The 1,833-nt window shown below is 67.6% G+C and overlaps 1 pseudogene; it reads right to left on the bottom strand.

Annotated features, from left to right (window-relative positions):
• Positions 1 to 779: 779 nt before the first annotated feature.
• Positions 780 to 897, bottom strand: LOC119524745 (annotated as a pseudogene).
• Between the last annotated feature and the right edge of the window lie 936 nt (positions 898 to 1,833).

Below are 1,833 nucleotides of genomic sequence, written 5' to 3'. Positions count from 1 at the left end.
CACTGTCACCCCTGAAAGGAAATCCTGGCCTACGGTGGCCCAGCAACCAGACTGGGCCTGCCCACTGTAAGGCAAGGAAGGCCAGGCTTGTGGTTAGATTGGGTGGAGGCCAAAGAATTCAGATGGGGTTGCTCTGAACCAGTGGGTGGCCAGTGCCCGCAGAAAGAGAGCCAGTGCATGTATATCATGCTAAGGCTGGGCACAGACAGGAAGGCCTTCCCTGCAGAGGGAAGTCAGCATGGGTGGCCCGAGGATGTGGGTGCCTAGATGCTGCTGCTGCCACCCATGGCCACCTTGGCATTCTCCCTGAGGCACGTTCTGGTCCAGATCTGCCCGCAGGGGCAGCAAGACCATTGGGCCGCTGGGTTGCACCTATCTGTCCATTTTTTGGTATGCTTTGGATGGCAGACCAGCCCCAGAGGGGCTGAATGCACTGGGTGGATTAGGAGAGACATGGCCCCGCCGACACCATGCCAACGCTCCCCACCCCCCCAACAATGATCAAATGGTAGGGGCTGCAGGCTGAGAACTGGTGCAGCTAGTAAGGGGTATTGAAACCGGACATCCCAGGCCTGATTTTCGGCAGGGTGGTGGCAGACCTGGATGGGCCAGGATGCAGCCAGATTTCTACCTGTGCCACAGGTGATCCAGGTTTGGGTGGTACACGCTCCGGCCGGGGGCAGGGGTAAGGGCCACCAGGAATGTGTTCGGGTGAGCCGCCGGCGGCCAGGTCCAAAAGAACAAGCGGGGGAGGCAGGGAGACAGGGGCGCCTGGCAAAAACCTGCAGCACCCGGTATTCCCAGGCGGAATCCCATCCAAGTACTAACCAGGCGCGACCCTGCTTAGCTTCGCGATCAGACGAGATCGGGCGCGTTCAGGGTGGTATGGCCGTAGACGCTGGCGGCTGCCGCCCGGAGCGCCAGGAGCCTACCTTGCGCCTGGCTGCCGCCCCAAGGCCAGCTGCGGGGAGGCTGCGCCCCGCGGGGCCAGGCTCCGGGTCGCCGGACGCGCCACGCTCACACACCCCGAGCCCAGCAGGTCGCGCGCCTTGGCGGTGCTCGCCGTCCTTGCCTTCGGAGCCTCGGCGCAGGCCAGCCCTGCCCAGGCCACTTGTGTTCCCGGACAGCCCTCCCGTAACCCTAGCCCCAACCCCACCCAGCAACCGCGCACCACCCCGTTCCCACCCCCGCGGCCCGCGCCCTCCCGGGACACTGCTTCCCCCACACACGGCACGGGAGCCTTCAGCGCCCCCTGCCGGCACGCACGCCACGCCAGCGGCCAGCCTGGCCCTGACCCTCCGGCGCGTCGTCGGGTGCCCGCGGGCCCCCCAGCCCCGCCAGGACCCTGCCGGCCCTGTGGACTGGACTCGGCGAGCACCGCCAGCCAGGCCAGGGTGAGGAGTAAGCCGGAGACCTGCGCGGCGTTCCAAAGAACAGCAACGTCTCTCCCCTGGGGCCGTCCCAGGTCTGGCGCCGCCTCCCCCTCCCCTGCTGTCCAGTGCACCCACCCCGCCTCCGGACCCTGCGCCCCTGGCACTCCTGCCACTGTCCGCCCCGACCACGGAGGAGCACAGCACCTGTCCCTCGGCCCCCCGGAACCAACCGGGGGCCGTCTTCCCCGGAAGCACCCCCCGTCTTGGGGCGCGAGGAAGGGCGCCGCGCCTTCAACCCTACTCACAGCCTGGGCCAGGGGGCCTCCGGTCCCCTCAGGAGTCGGGACAGCACTCGTGCCTCCGATCCCATCCGCTCTCGCAGGAAACCCCAGCCAGCACCTGCGAAAGAGGCCAGCAGGTCGTGGGCCTGGGGGCGAGCTGTCCGGAGGCATCCCTCCCC

The sequence above is a fragment of the Choloepus didactylus genome (assembly GCF_015220235.1).
Source record: "Choloepus didactylus isolate mChoDid1 chromosome 11 unlocalized genomic scaffold, mChoDid1.pri SUPER_11_unloc6, whole genome shotgun sequence".
NCBI classification, from domain to species: Eukaryota; Metazoa; Chordata; class Mammalia; order Pilosa; family Megalonychidae; genus Choloepus; species Choloepus didactylus.
This window is presented reverse-complemented; position numbering and strand designations above follow the sequence as displayed.